The sequence below is a fragment of the Myotis brandtii genome, unplaced genomic scaffold (genome assembly GCF_000412655.1).
Source record: "Myotis brandtii unplaced genomic scaffold, ASM41265v1 scaffold32, whole genome shotgun sequence".
NCBI classification, from domain to species: Eukaryota; Metazoa; Chordata; class Mammalia; order Chiroptera; family Vespertilionidae; genus Myotis; species Myotis brandtii.
This window is the reverse complement of record NW_005362269.1, coordinates 304,973-324,555: the sequence shown is the minus strand read 5'-3', so window position 1 is coordinate 324,555 and position 19,583 is coordinate 304,973. Positions and strand designations below refer to the sequence as shown.

Genomic DNA, 19,583 nt, shown 5'->3' with positions numbered 1-19,583 from the left:
CATCCTGCACCTGCCACTCTCAGTCTCTTACCCTACTTTATTTTCTTCTTGGGGCTTATCTTCTTCTGGAACTTTTAATCTGTTTATTTTGTATTCCTCCCCCCTCCCCCACTTCTAAAATACAAATTCCATGGATGCAGGGACTTTGTTTATATTGGTTATTGTTATATTCTCAGCGTCTGGAATGGTGCCTGGCACATAATGGACACTTACTAAATATTTGTGGAATGAATAAATAAAGCTATAGTCCACTATGGAAAGACTTCAGCCTCCATGATCTAAGCCAGCCACTGCAATTCACAGATGGGGAAATTAAGGACCAGGGAGGTGAAGCCATTTGCTGAAGGTGCCAACCAGTTGGTGGCTGGGCACAGGTGGTACCCAAGTTCCCTGGTTCCAGACAGACCTCTTTGTGCTGCTTTCTGTGGTCTCTTGAGCCTGTCCAGTCCCAGCACAGTGGAGCAGATTAAGAACATGGACTTCAGAAGCCATCTGACCTGGTGTCAATCTGAATCCTACCCCTTGGGCAGCTGTTGCTTTACCTCTCTGCACCTGCTTTACTCACACAGAAGTCAAGGGTAAAATAAGACCTACCTAGTAGCATTGCTGTGAGCCTTAAATGATAAAATGCAATCTAAGTGCTTTGTGCAGGGCTCCATGAATACTAGACATTGCTATTCCTTCATGAGAACAACCAGCGGGCATCATATCCCTTCTGGCTTCTGGTGAGCTTGAATAATTTCTCACTTAAATTTTAAGCTGTAGATGCAGCCAAGTACTAGGGGATATGTTAATGCATGCTGGGAAAAAAGGGGAAAGGGTTCCCCTGTATGGAAAGGAGAAATGCATATGGAAAGAACTAGTCCCCTTCTTCATTAAATCCTCCTTTCCTCCTCCGTAGGCTGAACTCCATAATCTCTATGATGCCGCTGACTATGTCTGACATCCTATGATTCATCCCCTGAAATTGCAATGAGGCTAAAATGGTTCATGCTTAGTATGAGTGAGAAGTTGAAGGAAGGTAACCTGGGGCGTCCACCGCTTTTTCCCCTCTAATAATAGCAGGCTATTTTGAAATTCGTTTCTTTCTTAATGAGTAGTCACTGCAGGTCTCCTATGTGCCAGGCCCTGTGATAGGCAGGGGAACGGCTTTGTCTATGAGAACCCAAATGGAGGGGGTTTCCCTGCTTCTTTCAGGCAAAAAAGTGCTCCTAGGCCAGATGCTTTCTGGAGCACTGTGTGAGTTTCCTTGGACGGCCACACATTGGGTGGCTTAAAATAACAAAAATCCATCGTCTCATAGATCTGGAGGCTGGAAGTCCAAAATCAAAGTGTTGGCAGGGTTGATTCTGAGGACTTTGAGGGAGAATTGGTTCCATGCCTCTTTCCTAGTTACTGCTGGTTTTCTGGCAAAATCTGGTATTCCTTGGCTTATACATACCTCACCCTGATCTCTGCCTATCATCACATGGCCTTCTCCCTGTGTCCAAAGTTCCCCTTTTCATAAGGATGTCAATCATATTGGATTAGGGCCCACCCTAATAACCTCACCTTAGCCTGATCATCAGCAAAGACCCTATTTTCAAATAAGGTCACATTCACAGGTACTGGGAGTTGGGATTTCCAACTTTTTAGTGGCGGGGGGGCGCAATTTAACCCATAACAAGCACCTTCCAGCCTCAAATAGCCTTTTTCTGTGGATTCTGTCCTTTTGGCTCCAAAATTAGGCTCCCAGCTTCTGAATACCATGTGCCTATGAGGACAGCCCAAGACTCCATTTGGGTTTCTGGACTTCACCTCCCATCACAGGCTCATGTTAAGCTTGTGGTCAATGAAAAGGCCCAGATTTTTTTTCGTATTAGTTGGCAAACCAGTTCGTCACACCCAGTGCTTGAACAGCTGATTTTGTGAAACCAAGTACCAAACGTTAGAGCTTCCTAAATGATTCATCTTTGAACGGCTCAAGTTGCTATCATGAGAACTTGAGTTATTAACAACTTCAGATCCATCACAATTCCTTTAGTTGCCATTTCTCCATGGCCCCAGGACCTGGTTGGAGGGCTCTTCTGTCTGATTGGTCTCCTTAGTCACAGCCCTACAGCTCCTCGTGAGCAATCTTTCTCATCACTGGAGACTGACTTACAAGGTCTCCTGTGGCCCAGGCTCTGCAGGTCCCTAACAGGGTTGGGACTAGGGCGAGGTGAGTGAGGCACTTGCCTCAGGCACAAAAATTAATGCAAACGTATCCATGATGAGCAAAATGTCAAATTTTAAAACAGAGACAGGATCCAACAGGGCCAGGATTAGGGTGAGGTGAATCATGCAGATGCAGGGATGGATCCCGTCTTGATTTAAAATTTGGATATTTTGTTCACTATAGATGTTATGTATTCATTTGGACTTTAGAATATATTGCATGAGAATATTATTTATCTCAGTGCTCCCTTAAAACTTACACTTGAGGTGAATGCCTCACTCAACCTGGCCTGGTTCTGGTTTTCTGAGGTGGATTCTGAGGTGGGCGTGGGGGCGGAGGGGGGAGCAATAATAACACAACAGGGGGGGGGGGGGGGGGGGGGGGGGGGGGGTGGAGAAGGGCAGAGTGGAGTCTGAGAACAGCCTCGTCACTGGGAGTCAGGGCATCTGGGCCATCACCCAAGCTCTACTGTTAATTACCTGTGCCTCGTGGAATAAGTTACTTCCCCTTTCTAAACTTCAGTTTCTCCAAATGCAAAATTATATGAACAGACTCCATGATTTTAAGTTACAAACTAATTTTAAGATTCAGTGATGCTGTCCAGAGGTCAGGCGAGTCTCCCCTCCAATCCTATCTCTGCTGTTCACTGACTGTATGACCTTGAACAAGTCACTTCCCAACTAGACATAGACAGGCTTTTTTATCCCCACTAGCTGGGGTAAAATTAAAATGATCTGCGGGGGTGTTTTGAGCTCTGTATTTCTCTGATCTTTTTTCTGTTTAAAGGCGAACAAGACTATCCTAACACCATCAACAGTACTGGCAGCGAAGCGCCAGCCAGTTATAAGGAACCATGTCTTAACAAAGGGACTTTCTCAAGAGCAAAGCTAGTTATTTGGCAAGATGTCAGAAATCCTTCTCTGCAAGGAAAGAGAATCCAATGTCAAACAGGCGCTATCTATTGTTTAATTTTGAAACACCCTCATTAGAAACTTGAGCTCATGTATTTTGCTGTTGATGAGGAAAGCCCAGATCAGGACCCAGGCATTTTTCATGAACATGCTGCCATTTCATCCAGAGCCATGGGAAGAGCCCTCGTGGCGGTTTGGTGTGATGTTGTGTAACCTTGGGAGAGGCTTATGTGACTTTGAAATTCTTTGTCACCTGTGAAATGGGGACAACAAGGTCTGCCCATAGGGCAGGTGCAGAAATCAAGTGAGGTATGAAAATATGTGAAATGGCAGTTTCAGCTGAAGAGTTCTCATACTGGTAAGTTATGAAATTTTATTCAAAATTACCAGAGGGCAGTTGGAAAATGCCATCAAGGATATTTTAAATGCCTAAGTAATCCAGCCTCCGGGTGGCAAGCCTGGGAAACTAAGAGTATGGACAAAGATAGAGTTGTTGTATCTGTATTGCAGCATCTTTATAATGAAAACACATAAGCTAAAAGCCAGCTTAATGGTGCAATAATAGGGGATTGGTTGAATATACTGTAATACTTCGACTTAATGGGATATTATGCAGATGTTGAAAATGACTTCTTGGAAACATTCATTGACATTCATAGATGCATAGAACATATCATTGAAAATTACAAGGCTGTGTATATTATAAGCCCATATTTGTAAAAATGTGCCTGAGTTATCTCTGGGTGGTAATATGATAAGCTTTATCTCTCCCCTGCCCCCCCTTCTTGTTTACCTGCATTTTCTGATTTTTCTGCAATGAAAGTATATGACATAACATTTTAAAAGGCTATCATAAAACACGTATAGATATATCCAAGAAATTGCTCTTTTAAAAATAGTATTTATCTCATGTTTAAAAAATTAACAAGTATCAGAGGTGTTTTATTTTTGAGCAATGGCATTGTGTGGAATCTTGATCTAGATTATTTTCATTTTGCCCAAATTTTTCTACTCTACATTCTTTCGCTGAGCTCTTTGCTTAAACTCACTCATTGACTCATTCACTGATCTTGCCAATATTTACCGAACACTTATTATGTCCTGGGCAGTGCTGCAATATGGGAGCATCATGGCTGCCTTGCTCTATTCCTTCTCAATTTCCCCAGCACGAACTTGAACCATCTCCTGGGCTCCTAGCCTTGGAGTCATCATTCAGTCCACTCCTCACCCATCTGGTCATAGCTGCTGCTGATAACCACCTCCAGCTTCCCAACACTCTGTGCCCCCGAAGTCCCACTCCCATCACGTTCTGATTTTATTCCTTCCTCTGCACCTCAACAATCACATGCAAGCTCCAGACACTTCCTTCTCCAGGTCATCTAGTGCCAAGCTTTTCGTGGTCATGTATCCCTATTCATAACATTTTTGAACATCCAAGCCCAGTGTACCTATTTATAAGTCATCTGCATGTACCACTTTCAAATCATGTAGTCAATAGTAGAATAGTCACTTCTTTAAGATTTTTTTGGAGCAATATAAATATAAAGACATAATATTTTCTTCACACACTCCAGTGCAGGGGTCCTCAAACTTTTTAAACAGGGGGCCAGTTCACTGTCCCTCAGACCGTTGGAGGGCCGGACTATAGTTTAAAAAGAAACTATGAACAAATTCCTATGCACACTGCACATATCTTATTTTGAAGTAAAAAAACAAAACGGGAACAAATACAATATTTGTATTTGCATGTGGCCCGTGGGCCGTAGTTTGAGGACCCCTGCTCCAGTGCATCATCTTGCAAACTTTCTGGAATGTTTGGGGCCCTCTGCTCCATCGTACAGTTCTAAACAGGATAGCAAAATTGACCTTTTCATGCTTTTATTTACTATGAACTTTATCAAACTCCGGTAAGTTTACCTTGGCCTCATATTAACCCAAAGTGCCCGATCCCTAGCTTCAAGGTCTATTCCTTATTACATCCCTGCTTGCATCTCCAAATAGGTCTTTAGCTGGTTTTAAGCTGAAGCCGTTAAACTGGGGTTTCACACTGTGTTTCATGTGAAGGGTTCTGTGGTCAAATAAGTTTGGGGAGCCCTGCCAATGTGAGCCCCATCTGGAGGAGTCCAGATGCCAATGAGCACCCCGCAGGCTCTGAGAAGGCTTCCGGTGAACAGAGTGCCTCCCCGGCTTCCTCACCCTTTCTTGTGTAAACTTCATGCCCATACCTGGAAACTGGTGCTCACATAAGGAGCTTTGGGGAATACTAACTCACACAGCTCCTTGACTTCTGCCTGCATCACGTGTTACCTCCCCCCCGCCCCCCACCACCGCAACGACTTCCCCCTTCCTGTGAGCCAAGCTGTCTTCTCTACAATGCAATCCACAGTCACGCCTTAATGACGTCATCCCAGATGAGCCATGGGAAGCCCTGGACCCCCAGTGGGTTTATTTATTTATTTTTGTTTTAATGTTTCCATTCCGGTTGACAGTCACTATTACATTAGTTTCAGGTGTGCAGCATAGTGATTAGGCATTTTTATAACTTATGAAGAGATCGCCTGCCCCCTTAAGTCTAGTACCCATCTGGCACCATACATAGTGATTACACCATTATTGACTATATCCCCTATGCTGTACATTACATCCCCATGACTGTTTTGTAACTGCCAATTTATCCTTAATCCCTTCACCTTTTTCACACACACCCCCAACCTCCCTCCCATCTGGCAACCGTCAGTTAAAACCCCAGATAGTTTAGACACCTGGTCTCTCACGGATGGCTTGGGTAACGACCAGTGACATGGTCGTTTTTTAAAAACACAGATCACGTATGTCATTCCTCCGCTCAGAACCCTTCTACAGCTTCCCAAAACATGCAGAAGAAAATACAGACTCCTTGGAGCCCAGCATTCTGTCCTTTCTGCTTCCCCAACCTGATTTCTAGATCTTTCTTCTATCTTTCCAGTCACACTGGCCTTTCCTCAAAGATGACAAGCTCCTTCCTATTTCAGGGCCTTTGCACTTACTCTCCCCTTCACCTGGTCACTTCTCAGTGAGGTTGTCCTGGGCCTCTTGGTCACCACTTCCCACACTGGCTACTTTCTGACCCAGGCTCTGCCCCTTCTCTTCAGTTTTATCACTGCCCACCCTAGATCATATAAACTTGGATCAGATAAGACCCAAGAGAGAAAGGAATTTGCCTGCCTTCTTCACCACGCTTTCCCCAGAGCCTGGAAGAATGGCTGGCACATAGTAGGAATTCAAGAAATATTTGTTGAGTGAGTGAATAACTAAAAATATTTAACCGAGGTTCAAGTTTTGGTTGTTTGCATGATTTAGTGGGATAACTGGGCCTCTGTTTATGTTTCTCTCCACAGGGCTAATGGTTTTAATAAATGGGACTGCCTGATTATTTCTGTTATTACACTCATCTCAGCAACCCAACCTCTAGGCTGTAAATTTGGGAAGAAAGGTATCGTATTTTATTTATCATTCTGAAGCACATAGATGTGAGCACAGGACCTTCTAAATAAAAGTCACTGCAGACGTGATTCCTTCCAGGCCTGATTAGCACAATTTATTAATACTTTGAGGTATAAAGTATTCAATATGTTGCTTGATAGCATGAACTTTATTATATATTTTTTTCCAAGGTGAAATGCAGTTTTAACCTGAAGGGGTGAGTCTGGGTCACCCTGTTCAGTTAACTCAGGGGACACGTCAGCGGCCGGGAGGAAAACTGGGAAGTGGGGTTGGGGAGAAAGGAGAGGCAGGGTCCTGGGGTGAGCTGAGGATTCAAGGAAAGAAGAAGTTCAGGGAAAGCACTGTGGGAAAATATGTGAAGGAGAAAAATGAGAAAGAGCCCGAGGGCTGACTCAGAACAGCGTGGGGAGCCGCGCAGGGCGGGCAGAGAAAGTCGTTTGAGGTGAACCCCGGAGACATGGGGTGGGCCCATCCTCTTCCTCAGGGCAGCCTTAGAGTTCGGGAAGGACTTTTCAGGTTCCCTCCTCGGGGCTAAACATTGCTCTTTCCTGAGGGGGTAACTGTGCTCTGCTCTCCACTTGGGGTGCAGTGAAATTTGTCTGGGAAATTCAGGTACGTAGTGGGTCTGAGAGGTTGACCAGACCTACGTTCAAATGAGCTCCTTCACATATTGGCCGTGGAGTCAGGCTTCACGGATCTTGTGCCTCAGTTTCCATAACCACACAGCACCTCCTTCAGTAGGGCGTTGTTAGAATTAGAGTTTTTTTCAATTAAATTTATTGGGGCAGCATTGGTTAATACAATTACATGTATTACAAGTGTATAATTTGGTGATGCATCATCTGTATATTACATTGTGTGCCCATCACCCACAGTCCGATCTCCTTCCATCACCATATATTTGATCCCCTAAACCCTTAACTACCCACCCCACCCCTGTTCCCTCTGGTAACCACAGTACTGTTGTCTGTGTCTATGAGTTTTTGTTCGTTTGTTTTTCTTGTTTGTTCATTTGTTACTTTGGGTTTTATATTCCACATAAAAAAAGAGATAGATATAGTGTCTAACACAGGCTGCTGCAACTTTCTAACATACATGAGAGCCTGAGAACTACAAATGGCGATGCTGAATAAAGCGGGGGGGGGGGGGACCTCAAGCCGTGGCTTTTGGTTATTGATGTGAAGAGAACTGTTTCTAGAAAACTCTACCTACGCTACATAAAGCTTTTGGTATTCGGTAGCTCTCATATATTACCATGATTACTTGCTATGAGCCCAGTAATGGTTTCACACCAGACCCCGCTCATTGGGGAAGCTTTTGTCTTGTCTTTTTACCATTTCTGTTGTTCTCTGTGACCTTACTCACTTTTCACTGAATGACACTTAGCAGTTTATACAAAGCACTTTTCACTTACATGATCTCACTTCATCTTTATGGCAAACCTATCAGGTAGATGCTCTTCCTATCCCCATAGCACAGATGAGGAAGACTGAGGCTCACATCCAGGCTGTGATTTCCCCAAGGCCGCATGGATTTTCTATCTCTAAAATCTGTCTTTGTTTGTTTGTTTGTCTGCTTAATGTGACAGATACCCCTCCAACCGTCCACTGAACTGTTGTGTTGATAAAGGAACCGAGGTAATTGTGCCTTGGCCACGTGGAAGATGCTACATGTGGGGTGTGGGGTTTGGGAAGCAAGGGTGGAGGACAGAGGAAACTAGGATGACTTAACTTTAAATCCTGGCTCTGCCCACTGGGCTAGTCACCTAACCATCTCCAAAACTCAGTTTTCAGTTACTTACCATCTCTTGAAAATGTAGAATAATTGTTTTTACTCATGGGGTTGTTAGGAAGATAAAAAGGGATAGAGCATTTGAGCATTAATCTTAGCTGAAAATGTGCTTAATTATGAATTACTTCATCTTTTATTGCTTGCAATTGATCATGAATCCACAAAACACCTATTTATCTTTAATGCAAGGAGGACGCTTCTCTTGCCAGCTTGTGGTAGATGTAGTCGAGTCCCCTGAAGACTTGAGGAGCTTGGGCTAGTGGTTAGAGAGAGAGGCTGAGTCACAAAGACTGTTTCCAAGGTGAGTCACTTTGAAACTAGCATTATGTCTCAGTAAGAGTCAGAGCTTAAAAGCAGGGAGACCCATTGCAGGGGGCGGGGTCTGGCTTGGGGTTGGGGATGGGATATCTGCTTTCTGTGGTGAGCAGCTCTGTAAGAACCACGTGGTTTGCACTGGGTGAGTTGTTTCAGTTTACTGTGGCTTCTGACGATTACATATTTCCAGATTCTTTGTTTTACTCCTCAAAGAACCTGCTCTTGGAAACATCAGCCATTCTCACTGTGTGTTCTTAGATCTCTTCCCCTCTCTGGGCCTCATTCACACATGTTAAGTGTTGGAATTGTGTCTGCTGTCCCAAAGGTCTATTGTACTTTGGCGTTCAGTCCCTCTGGAGTGGAGGCTGGAGACTCAGGTGAGTTCTCTCTGTGCCAAGGAGAAAGAACAATGCGATCATCCCACCCATCTTTTCCTGGATTCTGACGCATCACCCTGTGGTCTCTGACTGGTTCCCAGGGCACCTCATGCCAGCCAGTGTTTTCCAGCCTCCCTCCATCTCTGCCCTCCTCCTGGTAGGAGGAAAATGATGCTGGTGCTGGAGAGATTAAGCATTTTCAAGGTCCAAATTTCCTAAGGGCCACTTGCTTTTCAAGGCCCCAGGTGATAGCTCAGAAGCCAGGTGGATGGCCTGGACATCAAATAACACCACTTGTCCGAAGTCACTTCCCATTTATGGCTTGTTGTTATGGTTACCAAATAGATGCACATATATGGAATTATATTTCTCTCTCTCTATCTCATGTTTTTAAATAGTGAGGTGGGGCCATTGTAGGATTAGCTTAGAGCTATGAGTCACTGCGTACATGCTCCTATTTGTCTTAGAATTTTATTATTATTATTATTGAAGTGTGTGAGGCCCTGTGGTATGGAGCCAAGCTTGGCCACCTAGCCTCCAGATGGCCTCCATGATCCCATATATGTCACAAGCATCATGAGGAATGGCTATGTAGCCTTCAGTAATGTTAAATTTGGGCCCAGATTTCTGTATACCTGACCAGTTTGCAGACTTATAATGGTAGAAAAGTTTTCAGAAAGGGGCAAATGGAGAGAGCACTGAGTTGGGAATCAGGCGTTTAAGCTCACATACTAATCATAATATAAATTTGGGTCAATGATTTCACCCCTTTAAGAGAGGAGGGTGACTGGGAAAAGTAAAAAAAAAAATTAAGTTTATCTGGCTTGCCAGACCAATTAGGTGGTAGCTGTCTGCTGTGGTGCGCTGAGAATTACAGACATCACTTGGGCCCTGGGGAAGAAGATCTGGCAAAGTGTCAGCACAGGGGCTCTGTGTGCAGACACACAGGGTTTGATTAGCAATGTCTGCCCTGGGCTCTTAGGGCAGGAATGTCAGGGGAGTGGAGTGTATGCCATTCGAGCACCAGATGATCTCTCAAGTCCCATCTAGCTCCAGACTTTGCACAGTTAGAAACTAAAGGAAATTAACTTACTCTAGATCTGTCACCACTTCAATTCTCTCAGTGAGACTTGATCCCCAGAGCATCTAATGGTCCCACACAGCCACATCACCGGCAAAGCGAATGTCTCTGGGACTTCTGCACAGTACACATTAGATCAGATTAAAAGCTCCAAACAGGAGCCATCGAAACTCCGAGCCATTATAAAAGAGACGTCCTCTGCAATTCTCAAGGGGCCTGAACATAGGATGGGTGAACGACGGGTGCCCTTTGGGGAAAAAGTCTGTTCCAAATACTTACTATTTTCACACTATAAATTGCAAAAACCTCTCCACTTCCCTTTGCCCAACCCCTTCCCGTTCTTGGCTCACGGTAGGGCCACGTGTCTACAGGGGTAAGAAATATTGCCAGTCATAAAGTTGAGGCAGCCTTTTGAGAAGTCTAAACAATGTTTGGATGGAAAGAGGGGGAGCTGGCTTGACAGAAAGTGATGTAGGAATCTCTGCTGCATACAAACTCCGATTGAGCATCTGGATGTTTGGGCTGCTAAAAGGCTGAGCTAATTTCCCCTAAATTAATGAAAGTATGATGGGGATAAAATCCTCTCCTACTCTGGCCCAGCAGGCCCACATTTGGGCAGTTATCTGCAGGTCTGAGCGTCACTGGTCAGCCGGTGAGATTGTGTGGAACCATATGTGACCCGGCACAACAGGAAGATTGAGGCGAAGAGGAGGACTGGGGAGCCACGGGGGGTATCAGGGTTCTCTCTGGTGTCTCATTTCAGCTGTCGCTGCTTAGCTCCATTTCCCCCTTTTACTTATTTATTTTTTTAAATATATTTTATTGATTTGTTATAGAGAGGAAGAGAGAGGGACAGAGAGTCGGAAACATCGATGAGAGAGAAACATTGATCAGCCGCCTCCTGACACCTCCTACTGGGGATGTGCCCGCAACCAAGGTACATGTCCTTGACTGTAATCAAACCTGGGACCCTTCAGTCCGCAGGCCGACTTTCTATCTACTGAGTCAAACCGGTTAGGGCCATTTCCCCCTTTTAGATGGGACTCCTCCAAAGTGACATAGCTTGGGTTCTCTGGGAAAAGAGAGCCTGGGATGGAGATTGGCTTGGAGTGTCCTTCAGAACCAGAGCTGTGCGGGGAAAGGAAGTGGAGGGAGCAGGTGGGCCGCAGTGTCTCACAGAGAAGACCTCAGTCCACCCCTCGGGAGCCCTGGAGCTGAGAGAAAGGCCTTCATGCCTCTATGTTAACCACCCCCTGGATGTGGGCTGGCTCTACCCGGGAAGGGCATAAGCATGGGCAAGGCAGCTCCCTTTGCCCAGAGGAAAGACTCAGCTGCCAGCCTCCAATGGGTAGCACTGGTGGCACTGGGGTAGCAAATGTCAGTGTCTCAGACCTGAATTTGATGGCACGTCTGGGTGGCCCATCACAGTGCCCACAACAACAAGGCCAAGGACCTTGGCTACCAGTGACCCTAGATTTATATAAATATTTGGGTTTTTTTAAAATATATTTTTTCCAGTAAAACTGAGGAGCTCCTGGTCACTACTGCTATGGAAGCTTTTCAGCTGTAGCATGTAAGGATTGCCCAAGAAATGTCTGCTCTTACGAAAATGATTTCGATGGTGATTATGACTACTGAATTCGGGCTCATCCTTATGCACTCCCCTAACCAGAGTGTCTGGCTCACAGACATCATTCCAAAGTTATTTGCTCATAGAATGGATGGTTTTAACATTCATTATTTTTTATCAAATATTCTCTTGCATGTTAAATAATAGTCCTTTACACCTTTTTAATATAAAAATCACACTGAATTCCTGGAGGACAGAAAACAACTTATTTTTCCTTTTATTACGAGTCTGCTTTCTGTCAAAGGCGGATAGAATTTTATCACGTCGTTTTTTATGGTTTCTGCTTTTGTTTATCGCCTGAGTAGTTTTCTTTGAATTTTTCCAGTTCTGCAATGGCAGGATGAACTGTATTTAATCACAAAGAATAATCCTCTTACCACATGGATGAATTCTATTTGCTTAGACTCAGTTGAGAATAATCCCAAATAAAATAACGACTTAAAGTCATTTTCTTATTATTTAAAAACATGGAGATTTTGGGTAAAAATTTGAGGAAAAATTACCTGTAATAATAATTCCCTTTTTTGTGGTAACAATAACAGTTCTTTAAAACTTTCCCCAAGTATTCCCTTGATTCATTAGTCGGTTTATATCTCTCTTTATTTTGGGGGTTAATTTTAGTCATTTCTAGTTTTATAAAGGCTCCCCATGCCACTTGAAAATTTGTCACAGATTATTGTCTTTTATTATCTATTAATTCATTAAAAACAACAACAAAATCACGAGCCAGTACTGAGCCAGGTGCAGACAGTGAGGAATGAGACAGGCACCCTCCCTGTCTCTCAGAGCTAATAAAATTATAGAAGGCGTTATTTTATTTCATCTGCAGTAAGTGTTGCAAAGGTGCACTGGGAACAGATGAAAGTTCTGGGAGAACTGAATACGGCAGCTTATCATAAAGGCGTGCAGCATATCTACGTTTAATATGAATCAGCCGGTACTAAAGGAGGTCTAAACATTTTTTATTTAAAACACTAAATCGGATCCCTAAGAAAACTGAGGCCCAGAAAAGTTCGGTGACTTGTAGTGTGCTGTTAGAAAAGCCAATATTGGCATTTAAATCTGAATTATATTCAGCGTTCTTTTCTAAACTATGCTAACTCCCATAAAACACACACCTACACATACATGCACACATGTATCTATACTTATATATACAGGCATATGATATGTAACTTAAATGATTCAAAGGTACATTTTATGGACTATGAGTGCATTTAAATTTTGGATTGCACCCATACATGAAGAACACATTGTCTATCATTCCAGCTCTTTACCTATGTCATCATAGGCCACCCCAATTCTTTTCTGGAAACAGTGACTCGCAGCCTTTCCTCTGAGGTGGGCCATGCAGAAAATCCATATTTATGGGTACAGACAGTGCCCCCTCTTCACTGTAATGCTCTCCTGGAAACTATTGAACAGCAGCTCACCAAACAGCAGGTTTAATTTCCCCAATAATGCCATCATTGGTCCTTTGTTGGTAAACAAAGATGCTGCGTCAACCCAGGACTGAGGTTCCAAACAATCTCGCCATCTGACCAGTGACGCTCAGACCTGCAGATAACAAACCAGTCAAGGCCAGGATCAACAGGAGGTCTGAAAAGCACAGGTACAGCCATCGATGTACTAACATTTAGGGTTAGTACATCATGCTTACTTCCCTAGCAAAACAGTCATAAATACCTTGTGGCCGTTGATCATTGCAAGGCTCTCCATATGCTATAAATAACACATACAGAACATTCAATGGTTGACAATTTGCTTACAGAGACAATGAGAAAGTAAATGGAGTTTGGGACCAGCTGCATGGAGTGTGAATCTTGACGTCATCACTTCTAGCCAGATCACCTGGGGAAGTTATATAATCTCTTCTGAGACTTGTTTTCATCCTCAGTAAAGTGGGAATGCTACTTACAGAAAGGGTATATTATGAGGATTAAAGAAAGTGAAGAATACAAAACACCTAGCACAGTGCCTAGGTATTGTTGATTCTCAATAAATATTAAGTGGCCTACTTCTGCCTTTTCTCTTAATTTATCAAATATAGCAAACTGGACGATGGTTCGAATGACTCAGATCTCTGAGAATAACTACTTTGATCATTTTAAATGTTTTCTGGGAATATTTTTTAAAAATACTAAGCCAGTTGTTTTTATTTCAAATAACCCCTAATAGTACCTCAAGTTTTTATAGCGCATAGTTAAGCAAAACATAATCTGATAGGAATATACTATTTATTTGAAAAACAAAACAAAAATCTATCTTATTGAGAAGGGAAAAATACATGTCTCAAATCTAGGCCCAGATTGGAGCCAAGCCAGGAAAATCGCAGCATAGATTATATATTGACCATGGATTTAGGATGATTAGAATATGAAAGAAGGGAAACCCCTGCCAGGCCAGGACAGGGAGTGGTACATATAAACCGGAGGTAAGGGTGGGAGGCAGGTGGAAACACTTCAAAAGGCTTGAGAGATACCAGAGAAGTGGCAGGGAAGGCCTGAGCATCACAGTTGGCAAGGCACATGGCTCTTCTGCCCACAGGGCAGATCAGTAGAAGAGCAGTGCCCCAGGGAGGTGCCTGGGGGTGAGGGTGGAGGTGGGAGTTGGGGGAACACTGGTCGCCTCAGTTTAGTGAGAGTTTCCAGGGCCCCAGAGGCAAGTGTGGAAGAGCTGGGTGGTTTGACAGCCCAGAGGGACTGTGGCTGGGCTGGGAATGCCCTAGATTGCAGACATCTCCCAATCAGAGTCCACAGGCGTCGGTGGAAGTCAGTAGCGGATGCCAGTGCCACACCCACAAACCAGGTGGCGGGAGTCACATCCAACTGAGGCCAGCGGAGGGTGCCCAGCGTCTGGGGTCAAGAAAGCTCAGTGAGGTTCTGGATTCCAGCCCACGGCTTTGATATCCCTCACTCCCCAAACCAATGATGCCATGCCTCCCCCACCCCCACCCCTACCCCCAGGTGCCATGGCAGGAGGAAGGGACATGGAGAACCCAGAGTGAGGAATAGTCCTGAAATGGCATTTAAATTATGCATTGCTTCATTTGTACCTGGAGTGGAAAAAATAAGTCCCAAGTTTAAAAAAAAAATTAAATTTGTGTGCCTAATTTTTTTTTTTTTGGAGGAGAGGAAGACTCAGAAAGAAAATTGAATTATATTAGAAAAATAAATAAATTCGCATACTAGTATCTGCCCTTTTGATTTCTTGAGTGTGATTTTTATGCCTGCTTCAAACACAGGCCTTCACCTTTCCTCAGCTGAGCAGCAGGCAGAAGTAGCACCGTTTAGTGTGAATGTCTGCTTGCCTGCTTGCTTCCTTCCCCCACTACCACGAAGGAGCCCGAGGAGGCCAGCACTCTATGCTACTCACTTCCCCCAGTGTAGACAGGACTTGGCACGTGGCTTCTGGTTGCTTGGAATGGAATCTTAGCTTTGCCACTTGGTAGGTATTTAACCTCTCAGACCTCAGATTCCACCGGGAAGATGATGACACCTGCTTGTTTTGGCTGCTCGAACGAGAGGATCTCTGTAGCATTTAGTACTCGCCTGGATGAAATGTTTGTTATTTCTCTTATCACCACTATTGTTCCGAATCCCACCATGTACATAAACTTCAGGCAACCTGCTCCCTGACAGCAGCCCTTGAACCCCAAAGAAAATGCAGCTTAAGCTCAAGTTGAGTCTCTACATAGAACCGATTCAATTCCAGTCATTTAGAATCTGAGCCAAGTATTTACATAAATTAGCTTAATGGTTTATATTATTATACAAATGACACAAGCTCACGATATAATATTCAGGCAATCTAAAAACATTTCCAATGAAAAATGCACCTCCCCCTCTCCTTAGAACCTCCGTCTCTCTATCTTTTCTTAAAATTTAATTATTTAATGTATTTTTTTCTTTTTTTACTGGATTTATTGGGATGACATTGGTTAATAAAATTATTTAGGTTTCAAGTGTATAACTCTATAATAATACATCATCTGTATAGTGTATTGTGTGTTCACCACCCCAAGTCAAGTCTCTTTCCATCACTATTTATCCCCCATTTACCCTCTTCTGTCTCTCCCCACCCCCATTTCCCTCTGCTAATCACCAACTGTTGTCTGTGTCTATGAGTTTGTTTGTATTTTTGCTTTATCCCTTCACCCAGCCCCCTAACTCCCCTCCCCTCTGACAGTTGTCAGTCTGTTCTCTATCTGTGGACCCAGAGAATATTACGCTAAGTGAAATAAGCCAGTCAGAGAAAGACAAGTACCACATGATTTCACTCACAGGTGGAATCTAATGAACAAAATTAACGGATGGATAGAATAGAAACAGACTCAGGCTCACTGTCTTGAGGCAGCTGCCTGCAGCAGTCTCCTGCATGTTGTCCCGGGAACCTCTGATGCACATACACTGGTAGACATGTGTGCTTGCAACAGGTCTGAGTGTGGTCCCCGATTCTGGTATAATGAATGTCTCTCCCCCAAACATGAAGGTTGATAGCAAATGAAACCTGTCATGCTTGACAGAGTGCCTTCCTTAGGGGGCGTAAGACTCTTAGGAGCAGAAAGGGTATAACAGTGGGGAAGACCTGACTTAAGGGCCCACCATCATTATCACATCATTATTACGTCATCATTACTGCTGTGGCTGCTCCATGCAATGGATGCCATTGGGCCTCAGATGGGCTCAGGGTGGTCCTCATACCCTTTTCTGCCCCAAGCCCAGGCTCAGCTACAGACACCCTCTCTGCGTCTCTCGTGATAACCTACAGACATTTAGCAGTCAGTCCTCCAGAAAGTTCCCTGAAACACCTCGTCACTACTTAACCTCAGGGAAGCTACCTCTCAGCTGAGCTGTTTCCATTCTTTAATGCAAAGCCTGAGCTTCCATCCCCTGTGGGAACACTCAGAAGAATCCCCTAGATGCCTAGGACTGGGTGTGTTTTGTCTCTCCTCATCCAGCAACTTTTGATTTTGGCTGTAAAACTAAGAGCTGTTGACAATCCAGAGCAAGACAGCCCTAAAATCCTGTCTGAGAAAAGAAGAAAAATGGGCCAGGAGCAAGGAATACAAACAAAGAGACACAGCTCTTGATTTCTTTCGAGTAGTTTACTGTCTAGAGTGGAAGAAAGTAAAAAAGGATTTAAACAGTGTGCTAAGCACTAGCATAAAAGGATGCACAGATGCAAGGAAACACAGTGGGGATCTCTAAATGAGACTGGGGGGGGCATCCTGGAGGGCTTCATGGAAGAAGTGATACATAGATGCAAAAAAATTTTAAATATTGTTTAAAACAATAAAGCAGTTAGTATTGAATGAAGTGTTCAGACACCAGAGTTGACATACCTAGGCTGCCATTCTGGCTCCCCCATTTGTCAGTTGTCTGACACTGGGCAGGTGACACACATAACCTTTTAAAGTCCAGTTTCACCATCTGTAAAATGGTGATGAAAATAGCACCTGCCTTATAGTGTTATTGTGAGAATTAAAGAACATAAAGCACATGCAGTTCTTAGCCTGGGGTCTGGAACACATTTACTCCTCAATAAATACTTACTTGTTATTACTTTTATTGTTACCGTTGTTTCATACTCTAGTCCGTATGTGGCTCTAATCGGGTTTCCTAAACATGTGGTCTTCTCGATAAATTTCAGAAGTGTTTCAGAAAGGCTTGATTCCTTCACCAGGGGAGATGTGGTGGGAGTCACAGACGCACTTGGATGTATGAGGAATCTACGAGAAGATGCCAGAGAGGAGGCTGTGTGGGACCCTGGGTGAATGCCAGTCAATCAGAATTTTTATCTGGAAACCTCCCTGTAGTTTGGAAACGAAGCTAGAAGCCAAGGTGGGAAAGGGTGGGGCTGCCCGGGGCTTTCAGCATCCCTGACCACTTCAGGCCCCGTCCCTGCTCCAGTGCATGGCCGCGTCAACAATGAGCAGGCCCCACCTTCTCTGGACTATCTTCTCCATCTCCGAAAAAACACAAACAAAGTGGAAGGAAGGAAAAGACACAATGGGCAACATGTTAGGAAACACTTTTTATTTTTTTTCAGAGTTCCTGGCAGTGAGCAAGCTTTTCTGTTTTGGGGTACAATTATTTGGACATTTAAAATATCAGAAGGTCACAAGAAGAACGCTTTATGGAGGTCTGACAAAACCAGTCCATCTACCCATTTTCTCGATGAGGAAGTTGAGATCCAGACAAGTTCAAAGAGGAAATGGAAAGAATCAAGGGTGCTGAGGACTGAAATCAATTACCTGGAGGATGTCTAGAGGGTGACCGCACAAGACTGACCGAGGACCCATGGGTGACAATGTTAGGAAGCCCATTTCCGTCAGGAGAAGAGGCTAATAACCTTCAACGCTGCTCAGAGGCAAAGGGGATGCACCGTGGGAGGCTGAGCCACCACCTCAAACACTGGAGGGTGGAACCAGTGAACAGAGGAGAGGAATGGGGGACCTGGTGGCCCTCGGGAGCCCTTCCTAACACTGGGCTTCTAATGTGCTTCAAAGCAGCCAGTTGACCCCTGGCTGGGCAGTTCAGTAGGTTAGAGCATTGTCCTGGTACTAGGACACCAAGGTTGCAGGTTCGATCCCTGGTCAGGGCACATATAAGAATCAATAAATGCATAAATAAGTGGAACAACAAACCTCTCTCTCTTTCTCTTTCCTCCCTCTCCCCCACCTCCCTTTTCTCTCTCTGACTCTTTCCCTTCTTCTTTCTTCCTCTAAAATCAAATTTTTTTAAAAGCAGCCAGTCAAAAGACATTGGGATTGCCCTTTTCTCTCTCTGACTCTTTCCCTTCTTCTTTCTTTCTCTAAAATCAATTTTTTTTTTTAAAAGCAGCCAGTCGAAAGACATTGGGATCATTATTACTTGGGCAATTCAGGCATTTACATTTCAGTGATTCAGTACATTTCTGGTGGTTTCCGTAAATTACAGGTAGACACACCTGCAATTGTGACGTTCCCGTGTTCCGGAGGTGGGAAGATGGCAGAGAGGGTTGGAGCTCATCAAACACCATCGCCTTTTATTGTCTGTGAGCTTTGGGGAAACTTGCTGGCCAAGTCCCTGTGTCCTCACCTGGAAAACCGGTGGCTGTGTTGACTGAATAAGGTAGTGTATGTGCAGGTGCTCTACTAAATTGCTGATATGATTAATAATATTTAAAGATGGAAACTAGCAGTGACATATAGGACCACACAGATAAGACTTCTGTGTGCTGAAACTATTTTTAAAAATAATGATTTTCCTTCACAGCTAATTCAGGTCATAACTAGTATCTCGAATGATTCATGTCTTTCATGTGTGTGCAGACAGAGATAATCCCTATATTTTCCCGGTGAGTTTTTTCCAGCTGGGAAGGAGCTAGGCATGTAAGTCACCTTACAGGAAAAGGAATTTCTATATATAAAAGCGTAATATGCAAAGTGTTCCCTCGGGAGTTCGACCAGGAGACCGGGAGTTCGATCACTCACTATGACGTGCGCTGACCACCAGGGGTCGGCGCAGAACAAAAGAAGCTGGGGAAGGAAGGCCCCGGCCGGCAGCCAGCAGCTGGAAGGACTCAATCGGCCCTGATTGCTGGCCAGGCCTAGTCCCCGTGCACGAATTTCTTGCACTGGGCCTCTAGTCTTGTAATAAGCTTGAGAATGGCCAATGTTTGTTGTGACAGAAACTCCTTTAAAGTCTTTCTAGTTAAGGTTCAAGTCCAACATCTGGAGCAAAAATCCTGTCTCCACCACTTAGCTATGTAACCTTGGTCAAGTTACTTCAACTCTTTGAAAGCAGATCTTCTC

At 44.1% G+C, this 19,583-nt stretch overlaps 1 long non-coding RNA gene across 1 annotated transcript in view; it reads left to right on the top strand.

Moving 5' to 3' along the window:
* Positions 1–18,805: 18,805 nt before the first annotated feature.
* The window catches only part of LOC106726811, a 30,348-nt gene continuing 29,570 nt past the window's right edge, over positions 18,806–19,583 (top strand). The window contains exon 1 of the long non-coding RNA XR_001362914.1: positions 18,806–18,900. This is a non-coding gene — a long non-coding RNA (uncharacterized LOC106726811). The remainder of the gene's footprint in view (positions 18,901–19,583) is intronic.